Below are 15,694 nucleotides of genomic sequence, written 5' to 3'. Positions count from 1 at the left end.
TTGTGACTGAGACACACATCTGTGGGATGGCATTAATGGCCTTGACCATCTAATTTATGTAAAAGATCTCCATGCTTCAAAGGAAGTGCTCAAGGCACATATAAGATACATTGATGCCATGAAACAGAGTGGGTTTCAGACTGAGCTTGTCCTCGTCTAATTTTTCACACTTGGCTCATATTCAGATCAGTAATTTGAACACATTTAGGACGATATGGCTCATAGAAAACTGTAGTTAACAAAAATGGCGCTCTTTCATTTAAACTGAGAGAAAGCATTTAAGCAAGAGACTGTCTTAACTGTGCAGTCCTATGCATGCTTAATTAGGAGTGTGTTCCATTGTGTTCAATGGTGCTTACTACCCGGTAATTTTATTTAGGATAGCAATCTTAGTGGCCTTTTTTGGTCCAAGGGTGATAATCTCCCCACCTTGTATGTAGACAGCCAGTGGCCATGTCCTTCATATCAGTGCATATGAAGATCAGCATATGGGATCAGTGGCGTCGCAACAGGGGTGGGGGTGGGGGTGCGCCCCGGGTGCCATGTGTGCTGGGCCCGGGGGTAACCTGAGAAACGAGGTCCAGGTCCGGTCCAGAATCCAAAGGTTCAGCGAGGAGTCAGTCCAACAGAGCCAAGACATGACACGGGGCAGGAAACCAGGCAAGGACAGGTACAGGATCACAGGCAGGATCTGGCATACAGCAATGTTGCTCCTGCAACCTGGGGCAGGGTCCGACAGCCTTTTATCTATGTCAGGGCAATGCCCGGCCCCGATTCCCCAACGACTCACCTCTCTGTTTCGCCCGAAGTCGAGCACTCCTCCTGCGAGTACTCAGGTCTATCCTTTTCTCATACCTGAGTCTCTGCAGCTCGGGAGACGCCGGTTGGTTACTAGAGTGTTTTTCAACCTTTTTTGGGCAAAGGCACACTTGTTTCATGAAAAAAATCACGAGGCACACCACCATTAGAAAATGTTAAAAAAATTAACTCTGTGCCTATATTGACTATATATAAAGTAATTCTCTTGAATAGGAATCAAATAAACAAATTTTTCCCATGGCACACCAGGCAACATCTCGCGGCACACTAGTGTGCCGCGGAACAGTGGTTGAAAAACACTGGGTTACTAGACCCAGGGGCCGCCCCAGCCTCCCCTGACCAAACCAGTAGTGGAGCAGCTGTAAGTGATGGCCCAGCTGATGGCATCAAGGTATTCTCCGCATCTGGAGCCAGGACAGGCTCAGGCCCCTGACTCGGCCCAGCTGGTGCTTGTTGCAGGGGAATCTGTGCAGACTGGGACTCTTCAGGATCAGGCCCCAGACTTGGTTCAGATGATGTCTGAGGCAGAGGATCTGGTGCAGACTGAGACTCCTCTAGTTCCCAGGCCATTGCACCATGTCTGTAGGGGTGACAAGAAGGCACCCTGCAGGGGCTCGCGACAGCACAAGCAGACATTGTGCAGCCACAAGCAGAGGATCCTGGCGCCAGCGGCAAACTGCTATGTACAGCACATGTGCGGCGTCACTACGTATGGCGCATGCATCGTACGTAGCGATGCCACACATGTGCACTACGTAACAATGCCCCGCCCCGGTTGTCACAACGCCTTCGTTCGCCCCTGCATGGGATCAGCAGACCAGTACAAGTTCTTATAGCATGACCATTTCCGTGTTTATTCAAAAGTATTCCCCACTGTTTTCAGTGAGTACACTGAATTCAGAACCTCCACTCTTTTCTTTCCAATTCAGTCATTGCATCTCAGCCATGATACTATCTTCGTCTTTATAATAGAAAGGACAAGGCACATGTAAAGATTTCCTTTGCAATACGTAACAGGATATTTTCCTCCCCTCTGACAGTAATCCAAGAGCTTTCCACATTTATCATTCTTCCTTATTCACAGGAATGACAAATGCTGAGACACTCATTGTGTCTCTATCTACACATACACACAGTTACAGAATTTTGAGTGCATTTCTGTCCCCCTTTGTCAGTCATCAACCCACCCAGACCCTGAACACAATGTAAAATGGGGTGGTTTTAGTATGTTATTTGTCTCAACTTGCCACATAGATTGCTTCACAGTGCCTTCAGCATCCCTAAGTGGTCTTGTGTAAGGATTCTGTTCTTTTTGTATATAAGTACTTAACACACTTAAAAAAAAACAACAACCAGTAACCATGGAAGGCTAGTTAGAAAATAACCTTTTATGCAATCAGATATTCCTCACTCGTTTACTTTGTAGCATTTAACAAATATCTTGAATTAAGAATCAGAAGCTGATTGTGTGAATGAACCCACTAAACCATGATCACTCTGTTTAAAGCTATGTAGTTACCAGGAGCAGAACTGCCTCAGGTCTCACTTTTTCTCCTCTAAGATTCAGAAAGTGAATCTCCATACATTCAAACAGAAGAAGAAGAAGAAGAAGAAGAAGAAGAAGAAGAAGAAGAAGAAGAAGAAGAAGAAGAAGAAGAGTTTGGATTTGATATCCCGCTTTATCACTACCCAAAGGAGTCTCAAACTGGCTAACGGTCTCCTTTCCCTTCCTCCCCCACAACAAACACTCTGTGAGGTGAGTGGGACTGAGAGACTTCAGAGAAGTGTGACTAGCCCAAGGTCAGCCAGCAGCTGCATGTGGAGGAGTGGAGACACGAACCCGGTTCACCAGATTATGAGTCCACTACTCTTAACCATTACACCACATAGCCTTCTCCAACCTGTTCGACCTCATCAGAAAAGTGGATAAGTTATTTATAGGTATGGCAGAGACATCCATTGAAAATGGACCATCGAGAAAATTTCCTTCCATCTACCCATTTGACCTCCATCATGGCATATGCTTGCTAGGAATGCTTTTTTTCCTTAGTTCTCTACAATGAAAGGATGTAGCAGGATGCAGTGGGTGAGAACCACGAAATTGCTGAGGTTGGTTGGTATCTCATCCAGGAAGTTCATCTTGCAACAGTTCCAGAAGCTGTTAGATAGATAGATAGATAGATAGATAGATAGATAGATAGATAGAATACTAGGATAACGACAGTGCAAACAAACATAGGAAACTGCAGCTACTCCCAGGGCTTCAGACAGTAGTCTCTACCCACCCTGTTAGTGCATGAGCACCAACTCTTGTGGTTCCTCTACTCTGTCTTACAGTTACTCGGAATTTTTTCCTGCTTCTTCACAGCATCAGCAGTTCAGCCCTCTCTTGGTGAATTCCTGTGACAAGAATAACCACTTCATCCAGAAACAGAACTACATACAGAATCTGCATCAGCCACTAGCCATAGCAATAAAATAAAATAAAATAAAATGTACTGAAGACAGAGGTAAAAACTTAACTTTACCAACTATAACTATACATTCTGGAGGTTTACATCAATAATCAAACAATAGATCTTGTTTTAGTTGCCCCTGCTATCTATCTGTCTATCTATCCACACACACACACACACACATTGCAGTTTTTGCTGTCACCTGATTATCTTGATCTGCTAGAAGAAAGGACACAGTAGCAATGGGTGAGGAACCTGGTATGTAGTAGAGCAGTAAGAACCTCACTCCTCAAATCTTTATAAATAGAGTGCAAGTTAGAAGCACATGAGCTACTGATTAAAAACTGCCATCTCCACATGGACACAACCGTTTTTCCAGCAGATTTTTTTTAATTGACCTTTGAATACAGCTGAAGGCAGTATATTTAATCTTGCATAAGTGAAAGCGCATTTAATACAGATCTCTGCTCCTGTCAGGATTCGGGGAATCGGCTTCCTTCCCCATGGCAGTAGATAAGAGATCAAATGAAAGGAACGTCTTACCCATTAGAATCTTTAATGATCACAAAGAACACATCTCCTAGAAATGGTGGTGCTCCTTATTAAGGGTCACCCCCCCATCCCTATTAATCTACATCACTCCTACATCTTGTAATTTGAACTTGTACCCTCTAACACTTTCTGAGCTCTCAGTGACTTTGGAGAAGGGGGGTGGATGCTATCCAGAGACTGTGAATCTGTTAACCCTCTCTCTTCCAGTGTTTCTTCTGCTAGCTGTTCCCCATCCAGTATTTCCCAGCTTCTGCCTTCTGAACTATGCCCTTCTGCAAACCACTGTTCCAAATCTATACTGTTCTGTTCCTGGGAAGATTCAGGATCAGGATCAGAATCAGGGGGAGGGGGTATCTCCCACCATTCTTCCTCAGTGCAGCCCTCCTCAGCACGGTCCCTGACAGCTCCCTTCAGCCATCCAGCCAGAGAGACAGGATCACAGACTTTCACATATTCCAGCAGCCACACTGAGCAACACTGACTGCCTCACACTCAACTGCATCTCAGCAGACATCCCCTGATAAAGACACCTGTTGCTGGGGAGAATTCTCATTGTCTAGCAGATGTTTTAAGCATGCCTCAAGGATGTGCTTCAAGGCTGTGCTGGAAGGCTTGTTTCAAGTTTATTTTGGCAATACACCAACACCACCAATATAGGCTAGGATAGCGAAGAGAGGCCAGCAGAGATATATAGAGATCTCACACTAACAAAGAGAAACAGCATCCATGCAGAAGGGCCTCAGAAGGAGTGAAGAATCAAGTGGACAAGCATCTAGGAGGAAATGATACTGAATAGCTTGCAAAAGTGGAAACGGGTGTCGTGTCAGGGACAGTAGGCAGAGCCAGTATTTTAGCAAGACGGGGGACTATAGTGCAGTGAAAAGTGCTTTGCATATCGGTTCATTTCCCAGCATCGCCAGTTTAAAATATGTCAGGGCGCAGGACTGGGGAAGACCTCTGTCTGAGACCCTGAAGAGATACTGCTCACCCCAGAAGAGAGCAATGAGTTAGATGAACTCACTTCATATATTAGTCTCGCCAAGGAAGCAGCTGCATTTCTTGAGATGTCAAAACTGAAACATTAAGACTGACAGCTAATGATCTTTTATTTTCAGGAACCATTGTTCTGAAAATACTTGCTGTAAGGCTTTGATCCACTTCAAAGGCACTGTTTACATCAGTTCTGCTTCAATAATTTTGTTGCTGCTATCATCGGTTTTTGGATGCCAGACATATTCTGAAGGAATAAAGATGTGGTATCTCTTGAATTCCTGCCATATGGAAAATATTGACAGATGTGTTACTTACTCCCACTGGCAATACATACCTTCCAGATTCACTCAATAATCACATTTTAGCTTGAGCAGAATTTTAATATCATAACAAAAAGGAAAAACAAAAACAAAAAGGAAAGTCCCCCCAGACATGAAACCGACTGAGGATTATAGGCGTGGGGCAAATCATTAGCTCAGGCAAATGGCTTACCAGTAATCAAACTAATAGTACTGAGAATGATTAAGAACTGTAGCACCCCAAAGACCAACAACTTTATTATGTCATCAGTTTTCATGGACTAGGCACCAGAATCTTTGTGTACACAAAATATTAGCCTCAGTTGACAGATACATATATATGGGTACAGAGGGGGAGAGTTTGGGGTGGGGTGGGTTAAAATAGCACAAACGTGTAAACAGTAAAATCTGTGACAATTCAATTAGAGCTTAGATTTTTGCAAAAATAAAAAAATAAAAAAATTGCATTAGATTTTTAGCCCAGCCTTCCTACCAACTGAGCTCTGGGCAGCAAAGCTAGATAATTTCAAGCTTGCCAGGTACCATTTCTTTCAGCTATCAAATGTCTGTGCGGAATAATATCAAGGGTACAGACACAGCTCTCCCGGAAGTTAGAGAAAGAGGAAGTTAGAAATGCTTCCAGAAGCTACTGTTGAAAGTCCTTACCCACAATGGCATCTCTGTGCCACCAACGTCAATGCCATTCACTAGGGATCTATTGGGATGGGAAAGGGGAAGGCTTATGAATTTCTGGCTTTTTTCCGATTTTCAGTTCATTTGGAGCATATGCCCTTTTCTAAACAGGTCTGATCTTTACTTATCCATGGGTCTGTAACTTGCAGGCTTAAATACTGCAACATGCTTCTTGTAGGGCAGCGGTTGAAGACAACTTGGGAATTACAGCTGGCACAGAATGCTGCTGCACATCTTCCAAATCTGTTCTGCCCTAGTTTCTTCTGCATCCAACTCAAGGTTCAACACACTCTCTCCATAAGACAGCAACATGAAAAACCATCATGAAGAGCATGAAGCAATGAAGAGGACCACTCTGTACTACAGTGTCTTATTGCAGTCGCAATTTTTTAAAAGATGCTCCTCACAGCTGTTTCATTTATTTCAGTTTGCCTGTGGTGTTTAAATTTCACTTGTATTTTTCAATTTTTGGCTTGTAAACTTGTTTGAGAAGTGAGAAAAAGTGACGTGTGACCAGTGCTTTTTTCTGGGGGGATGCAGACCCCTAAAATTTTTGTGAATCAAAGTTTAGCCACATTGAGGGGCAGCATTTCAATATGAGTAGGAAAATGGCAGTATCCCTAAACTTTTTTTTTAATGAAAAAAGCACTGTGTGTGACTATATACATGAATAAATATAAAAGTGTAAGTGTTGTCAGGATGCTGTCAGTGTCTCCAGGCTGGTTGCCCAGGAAAGTATAAAGACAAGGGAAAGTTTCTTACCGTCCTTTTTTATTTCAGACTTTCCAAAGAAAGGCTGTAGAACCCAGCCTCTTGGATAATGGCATTCTGGGAGATGGAGGGTCTGGAATGCTTTCTAATGACAACGTTTCAGCCAGGTGTTGTTCTGACTCTCCCATGATTTCTGAACTTTCCTCCTCATCTGCCTCTGAGCTGCTCAAACTATACTGTCTTCCTCCTCCTCCTCCTCCCTGGAAGGGTCAGGATGGGGTGGCAGTCTCCACACTTCTCCCCCTCCTCTGCCCAGTCCATGACAATTAGTTTTCTTTAACAGTGGAAGCAGGTTTTCAGATTATACAAAGCGCTTCTTCAGGCTTTGATTATGAGAGCAAAAACTGAACATCCAATCATCTAGATAGAAACAACTAGGTAGTAAGGCTGATGGTCAATTGGTTTCAGAAGTTTACTGGCCATTGCTGTTGGCATGGAGATAGTCTAGGTTGAATTCAAATATGCCATTTTGATGTCATGTGTGATGTCACAAAGAGGATATGCTTTAAGTCTTGGTAAAGCCAAAAACAGCTAACAGCCAGACTGCAACTCAGCCCTGTCAAGATGGATCTCCATAATAGGTGAGGAATGGTTTTTATTTGGGGGAAATATTAATTTTTAATATTGGTGAAAAGTTTTAGATTGGTTTGCCAGTTTGTACCCCATCAAGTTGAGGCCAGTAAATATACATTCATAACCCTGCACCCATCAAATAATCAACTTTATGTGTGACTTTGGGACTGATTCATACAACCACATTTCCTTACTCCGCTCTATACCCCACATCTGTCCCACTTCCTCATTCGTCAACCTCATCACCTCCTCTATGGGTGCCAGTAAGTGCACTCTTTCTTTAAGGTCTTTTCTCTCCTACTTTTAAGGCCTGCCAGGTTCTGGGAGATGGTGGGTCTGAAATGCTTTCTAGTGACAATGTGTCAGCCAGCTGCTCTTGCTCTGCCTGCTCCTCCTCTCCCATGATTTCCCAACTTTCCCCCTCATTTGCCTCTGAGCTGTGACCTTCTGCAAACCCCTGTTGTTAATCTGTGCTGTCTTCCACTTCCTCCTCCCTGGAAGGGTCAGTCTGGGGAGGTGGTCTCCACCACTCCTCTTCCTCTGCCCAGCTCCTGTTTAGATTGAAGGTCAAAGCCATTTAAAGGAATCCATTATAGTTGAAATGTTTAAACTAATATATTTTTCTAGAATTATAAATCACAGGATGCTAGTTGCAGCTTTTAAGTAGAAAAAATGAATTATTAAGATCTTGATAAGAATGTACAGTATCAGAAAATGGATACTGTCACAACTATTATTATTTTCTTTGCAAGTAGAAGGCGATGTGTCTTATATCAGAGATTGAACTGAAACTTGATAAAGCTTCATGCAAGTTAATAACTTATTATAGAAAGAAATCCAGGAGAGGCAGCTATGGTATGGTATGATACATGGTCAGGGGGGAAATGAATTAAATTGGACAATCGCAACAATTAATATTAGGTTGAAAAATTGCAACACTGATCAACTAACCAGAAAGCCCCAGATCTGTGAAAGATTCATTTCCATATATCACCATTCCTCTTTGCAAAGCCAAACTAGACTTTTGATGGAAGAGTTAAGTCTGACATCTAAAAAGCAGCTAGGTGGAATGGGAATAGGAAGGAAGAAATGGCTGACAGTGAAGGGTTGTTGAATCTTTTCTGCATAAATTGCTTCTTCAACGCAAGCACCAGACCCCCCAGGTGCATTTTGCGCAGGTATGTTTGTCATGGTGAGCATATACTAATGTAAAACATGAGTTGGAACCAATTTGATACATTCACTTGTTGAGTGTAAGTATCAAAGCTCCCCAGCATCATCAACATCCATTGTGGAGAGAGAAGATGATATTTTATGAGGTGTCTAAGGGTTTGGCTTTTGGCTTCTGTTTTGACATATATTTTGGAGCTGTTTACTATATGCTCTAGTTTTCACCATCCAAGATAATTTGGAATCATCTGCAAACTTAGCTACTTCATTGGTCTCTCCAACTCTAAATCACTCATGATTCTATTATGAGGTGCCCCTCATACATCTCCCCATTGCTACAACTGCCTGTTTACTCCAGTCGTCAGCTTCCTATTGTTTAATCGGTTACCAAACCATAAAGGGAACAACCTATCCTTTTGTCCCATGATGGCTAAGTTCAGGAAGGAGCTTCTGTTGCGCAACTTCTTCAAAACATTTTGAGGAAATCCAAGCATATAACAGTCCCTCCAATTTCCCAAGTTTCCAGGGACAGTCCTGGATTTACAGAAGCCATCCCAGTTTCTGATTTGATCCTGAAATCTCCTGCTTTTCCTCAGGATATCCCTATTTTCATCGGATAAATGTTGGAGGGTATGGAGTTATCTGATTTGCAAGCCATCTGCAGGCAACCCTAAATAGGGAAGTTTTTAAATGTTTAATGTTTTATTTTGCTTTTAAATATGTTGGAAGCTGCCCAGAGTGGCTTGGGCAACCCAGTGAGATGGGCAGAGTAAAATAATAATAATAATAATAATAATAATAATAATAATAATAATAATAACAACAACAACAACAACAACAACAACAACAACAACAACAACAACAACAGAATAAGACATCTCTATTTTCATCGGAGAAATGTTGAAGGGTATGATATAATGTTCACCATGTTACATAGCCACCTGTGCTCAAAGAATGCCACAAACCTGTTGAGGCAAGGCATCTCTTTTCAGATGCCAGTTATGTCTTTCTAAATGCTAAATAATTCTATCTTTCATCATGCTTTCCACAAATCTACCTATAATATACTTTAAAGCAGCCAGCCCCAGACTGATGTCCTCCAGATCCTTTGTACAACTGTCATCATGCCTGGCTATTAGTCCTACTGGCTGGAGGGCACCAGACTGGGGGAATGCTGCTTTAAACTAAAGCAGAGGTTGACAGACATTTTGGACCAGTGGGCGCATTTTGAATTTTGAAAAAAATATATGCTGTGGAATCTTCTTTGAGGCGTGGCAACCAGAACCGTACACAGTATTCCAATGTGGTGATGGCACAGATCAGTGTAATGAATTGTATTGTGGTATCAGCAGTTTCAATTTCAATTACTTTCCTAATCCAGGTTCAGAAGGAGCTCTTGCTTTAAGTCTGCACCATCTAAGACTGCTCAAGTCTTTGAAAACATATTGACATCAAATATTCCTTAGCATGAAAAGATAACACATCAGAGAGAATACTTGGCCTCTGTAACTTTAGAGGGTTGCTTGAAATTTGGGCAATGACTGAAAAAATATCAGAAGCCATCTGGTTTCTTGAGCCTCCCTATGACAAGCTGCAGAATGCTAGAATATGCAAAATAAACAACTTTATGCAGCTCAGACTACAGGATTCAAGTTTCAGGATATAGAATTTGGCTTACTTCCTTGGCACATGTGCCTTTTCTTTTTCTTGGTAAAGTACTAAGAGTCTCCAGCCCGATGACAACTATAATATTAATTTAATTCTGCTTCAATTGATTCTTGGGTACACTCAGAGTTGCCTTCTCTAAAGGCACATGGAAAGATCGGTGTGAGGGAACATATAAATAAGCTACACAATCAACAGGTAAAATATAATAGTTAAAAAGTATGTCATTGTGGAGTTTTAAATTAAATTTCACACTTTTACTTCTGCTTGTTCAGCCAAGGCACTCCTATTTTTAATAGGAATTTATTCTGGGAAATATAATTTTCACCTGCACAGTTTATTACCTACAATTTCAGTCTGGCATGTAGGTAAAAATTTGTCTTGGCTGCTCTGTGGCTGCTTGATTACTTCTCTGATTTTCTAGAATTTCAGCCTGTGAGGTTCTGTTTAATGAGAAAGCTGCTTCTGTATGGAACACCTTTTATTATCTCCATGGTTTATAGAGTCATTTATTCCCCACCTTGCCCCAAAAGTCTGCATCTTTCAGCATCTTCAAAACCAAAGCCTGTAACGGATGAGGTTATAAATACAACTGCTGGAGTTAAAAAATGTCCTCAAATAACTTGCCTTGAGTTTAAATGATTTGATTGGGGGAAAGAAATAAAATAAAAACACACACATGACAAAACAGGGGGATAGAAAATGTGCGTCGGTGATATGAAACGTCCAGAAACAGAAATATATTTCAAGGTTCTGTGAAGCTTGCAGAAGAAAATAACCCTTCAAGTAAGAAGCCTCTGGATGTGTATGATTAAAGTGAGGACAAGGGCATGTGATTAAGGTTTCATGTCCATCCTTAAAATGCCCTTCCAAGGAGGAAGCATGGGGCTGCCTGAAACTGCATCTGTCAAGGACTGGCTAGATGAGGAGCGCTGGGAAGCTGGGAGTCAGGAGTGAAGAACAGGAGGGAATAAGTAGAAGCCCCAGCCCTGAACAAGGACAGGAATCAGGTTTAGTAGAGGCCACGCCAGTTGATACTGTGTCTGTGAACAGTCTGCCAGAACCAGCTCCCACCCCTAAAACAAGAAGATTACTCCACATAACGGAACAGAAACCAGGCAGGAAAAAAGATTCACCGTAGGCAGAAGAAGGGCTCTGAGACATTAAAAAAAAAGGCTGTATGGGGGTGTCCAAACATTCTGAGCAACTATCAAGATGATGGACTATGCCGAAATGGCAAAATTGACCAGGGGGATCAGAAACCAAGAAGATTGGAAGTTTGAAGAAAAGTTGGATAACATTACAGGTGGGTAGCCGTGTTGGTCTGCCATAGTCGAAACAAAATAAAAAATTCTTTCCAGTAGCACCTTAGAGATCAACTGAGTTTGTTCTCGGTATGAGCTTTCGTGTGCATGCACACTTCTTCAGATACCTGTTTTGGATAACATTGTAAGATGCAGTAGGGGAAAAAAAAGGTTTACAATGGAACCCACAGAAGAGCGTAGGGAAGTCCAATAATCCAGGGAATCCTATATATGTATAAAAATTGATTATATTTGAATGTAAATGATATTTGTAAAATTTAATTTTTAAAAAAATGACCTGAGAAACATTCTGAGCAACAGCGCATGATGTGGGAATATACTTCATGAATCTTTGTGTGTTTCTGTGTTGCCGCTAATAAAGGGCTACTAGCCGAAGTTAGCTGCGTGCCTTGTTACCTTCACCTGTTTGCTGTCAGCTCCCCCGTGAGAACATCTTAGGAAGGTGTAGCAAAAAGCAAATCCCTCTCTGCAGCCAGGATCAGGAACGGGTGGCTCTCCAAATATTGCTGGACTGTAACTGGTTTGGCCATGCTGGTTTGGCCCACTTACCCCTTAAATGGATGTGGCAACATTGCGGGTCAACTAGCACCTCCCAGCACCCAGACTTTGCTGCCAGGGCTTCACTGGCTGGGGAGTCAGTTTCGGCTCCCTCTTTGGTTTGGGAAATGGCTCTGAGTCTTCCCGTGAAATTGGCCAATGATGGGCTGGCTCAGAGGGCAGTATCCGCCCCAGAAGCAGGCCTGACAGAACAGTTAGGCTTCCCTCAGGTCTCCAATCCCTGTGGATTTAAGCTGGCCTGCACCAGCCCCGGCACTTGATTCTCCTCGCCGGGTCAACACATCCACCCACTCCTTTAACAACGCATTTCTAGCAGTGTTTGGTTGTGCTATGCCAATGCTGGTCACTGTATTCAGGGCTAGGAATTTGCACTTCAGGCGAATTGACTCTGGCCTGGGGAGTTTGCCTACCTCATAGCAATCGTCACAACTTTGGTGGCTTAGGCATTGGGGGTGAGGGGTACTTCTTGGATGGAAGGGAGGTTGTAGCTTTCGCCTGCCCCTCCAGAAGTAGGTCATCCCATGAAAGGGATCTGGGAAGGAGTTGCATCTGACCATAGGCCCAGGTGGGGACGTGGGCCACAGCACTCTTTGAGGTGGTGATCCCTGCAGGGATCCCATTATTTTTTTACTTGGTTTACAAAAGTATTTTTTGGTTTACAAAAGTATGTGCAATGTCCCTTTGAAGTAAATCATAGGGATGCCTGTTGCAGGGTTGACCCTTGATGTCATTCCAGACCCTCCAAGTGTCCCTATTTTCCAAGGACAGTCCTGGATTTACAGAAGCTGTCCCAGTTTCAGATTTGATCCTGGAATAGTCCCTATTTTCATTGGAGCAATGCTGGAGGGCATGCATTTCTGGCAGGTGGGCCAGAAGAAGAAGAAGAAGAAGAGTTTGGATTTGATATCCCGCTTTTCACTACCTGAAGGAGTCTCAAACTGGCTAACATTCTCCTTTCCCTTCCTCCCCCACAACAAACACTGTGAGGTGAGTGGGGCTGAGAGACTTCAAAGAAGTGTGGCTAGCCCAAGGTCACCCAGCAGCTGCATGTGGAGGAGTGGAGACACGAACCCTGGTTCCCCAGATTATGAGTCTACCGCTCTTAACCACTACACCACACTGGCTCTCAAGTAAATAGTTACCCATTGCCTATGCCGAACCTCTTCATCTGTAGTCAATAAAGTTGTGTCCTAATTTTATCCCATTCGTATTGTGCTGTGTCCTTTATTTCCATCCCAGTCAGCAAGGCATGCAGGGCCTGGGGCCTGGAAATGGGAGCTGGAGTTCAACAGCAGATAGTGTGCCTCCGGTGAAGATCTCCTCATTGTCCCAGGCCTCTTTGGCTATCCGTGTGTTTTGGCTCACCTGTTTAGCTTGGTATGCTGCTTGCAGCATTGTTTTGCTCCGTTGCTTTATTTATTGAGGCATTGATTTTATTCTGCACGGGTTTTAACTTTGTCTGCAAACCACTGTGAGAAGCCTTTGAAGAACAGGGTATTAAATAATAAAAAACTAAGCAGGGTAGAGGAGGAACAAAGGAACTCTAAAAAGATCTGTATTCATAGGAAATCAGAGGTGAAGCAAGACATTGCTGGTGTTTGAGGCAGAAAGTGTAAAAGGTGTCCCCAGTGATAGTGAAAATATAACCATAAGTGAAAAATTGCATATCTGCTACCTTTCGCTAGTACATCAAAATCTGTCATCTGAAGCCTAATGGTAGCTGATGGAAATGCCTGCATTTAAAATATCCTATTTCTACCACTTAAAGTAAATTGAGTTATTCAAGGAGCGAGAATTCAGTCTTCTGTTCATACTTTAGCATTATATGAAGTTACTGTTTCTTATAACTGTTCCAGTATTAATTGTATTTAACCTTTTAGATACAGTGTATTAGCCTTGATTTTTGTGGGTCTGCGTTTTGTGACTCTCATGCCTCCCTCCTATGTTGCTTTCCATCTCTCCTTATCTGACCTCAGGGATGCACAAATGGCATGGCCAACCAGGATGTTTTGCTGTGTCTGTTTTGAGTTAGAACCGGGGTGCTAATCCAGTATCTCTCCTCAAAGCTCTTTGACATGTTTTGGGAACAGGGAAGTAAGATATGGGGTTGGAATGTCAATAGCCCCAACCGAGGACCTAGTTGTCAAGACAATTGGGATTAAAGTGTGATAGCTGAAACCAAATGTTTTCAAGCATGCCAAATAAGTTGATACCAATATGGAGCCATGTATACATACATCCCATGACCTGTAACCATTCTTGATGTACGTAGAAGGATGTTTTGATGTTTTATGATTCTTTGTGTGCTGTGTAGAAGTAAAAGGTAATGGTAAAGGACCCCTGGATAGTTAAGTCCAGTCAGACTTGATTATGGGGCTCAGCACTCTTCTCGCTTCAGGCTGAGGGAGCCGGCATTTGTCTGCAGACAGCTTTCCAGGTCATGTGGCCAACACGACTAAACCGCTTCTGGTGCAATGGAACACCGTGACGGAAGCCAGAGTGCACGGAAATGCCGCTTACCTTCCTGCTGCAACGGTACCTATTTATCTACTTGCACTGGTGTGCTTTTGAACTGCTAGGTTGGCAGGAGCTGGAACCGAACAAAGGGAGCTCACCCCGTTGTGGGAATTCAAACTGCCGACCTTCTGATCAGCAAGTCCAAGAGGCTCAACATTTTAGACCATAACACCACCTGCGTCCCTGTTCCTTTCTGTTCTGATGTGTCTCGTGGCAGACCTTTCTTTGACTGGTTATTTGGCCACAGCAACCACGTTAAGTTGGGCTCTGCCGTACTGCACATTAGTTTAATAAAGCTAGGTTCCTCCTGGATCTGCTGGACTTGATTTATTTCCTAGGTTCCATGTTTATTTAATGGTGTTCCTTCTCCTGGGCATGGACCAGAGATATAGGAGTAAATTCTTACTCCACTCAGAGGGGTCATAGGACTGCAGCTTTACTGGTATAGCAGTTATACCATCTTTTTTCTGTCTTTTCAAAATACCCCCATTGCTGAATCTCTAATATAATGTTCTGCACTTTAAGAAAAGAGAAAGTTTTTTTATGTTTCTCGGAGGACCTACCTGAACTCTTCCAGGAAGAATATTTTATTTCAACTCTTTTATTATTTCCTTTTATGAGTCTAATGACAAGTAACATAAAGTGATTTTTTTTTGTAGGACATGGCTAGTAAAAATCTCCATAAAGTATCTTCCCATAAACATTGTCTCATCAGTCAGTCACCAAAGCAACAGCTCTCCCTCCTGTACATCTTTTTGACTGCAATCCTATACTCAGTTAGAAGGAAGTAAGCCCTAGAAAATCTATGGTGTTTACTTCTAGGTAGTAGACAAGTATAATATGCCACTGTGAAATACTTTATCTGGAAATAAGTCCCACTGAAATAAATGAAATGTAGTTCTGAGCAAACAGGTTCAGGTTGTTGATGCTGTTAATTCTTTATTTATATACAGTCGTACATTGGAAGTCAAACAGAATTTGTTCCAGAAGTCCGTTTGACTTCCAAAACATTTGAAAACCAAATTGCAGCTTCTGATTGGCTGCAGGAAGCTCCTGGAGCCAGTCAGAACCCATGGAAGCCCTGTCGGACGTTTGGGTTCCAAATGAACGTTTGCAAACTGGAACAATCACTTCCAGGGTTGCAGAGTTCGGGAGCCAAAACATCCAAGTTCCAAGGCATTCAGGATCCAAGGTGCAACTGTACTGTTTTTATTACCAAAATGGTAAATGCAAAACACACCAGCAAAATCTGCAAATCACTTATAAGTAATACCATCTTTTCCTTAAAAGGGAAATTAATTCT

The sequence above is a fragment of the Lacerta agilis genome, chromosome 7 (assembly GCF_009819535.1).
Source record: "Lacerta agilis isolate rLacAgi1 chromosome 7, rLacAgi1.pri, whole genome shotgun sequence".
Taxonomy (NCBI): domain Eukaryota; kingdom Metazoa; phylum Chordata; class Lepidosauria; order Squamata; family Lacertidae; genus Lacerta; species Lacerta agilis.
The sequence above is the reverse complement of the archived record's forward strand: the minus strand, read 5'-3'. Positions refer to the sequence as shown.